Genomic DNA, 216 nt, shown 5'->3' on the forward strand with positions numbered 1-216 from the left:
ATCCAGAGTCTAACCTCAAAAACGAGGTTTTTCAAACTATTTATAGAAAATAAAAAACCTAATCAAACAAGGACTCTATTTGCTGGAAATCTGTCAAAACGCGGCTAGGTCGACGGACCTTGCGACGGATCGTCGTGGTCACGACGGACCGTCATGGACTCCGTCGTCCTATACTTGTGCAATTTCTTCTGCTGCTTTCTTCATTACCCTCGACAG

This window comes from Solanum pennellii, chromosome 12, assembly GCF_001406875.1.
Source record: "Solanum pennellii chromosome 12, SPENNV200".
In the NCBI taxonomy this organism is placed as follows: Eukaryota; Viridiplantae; Streptophyta; class Magnoliopsida; order Solanales; family Solanaceae; genus Solanum; species Solanum pennellii.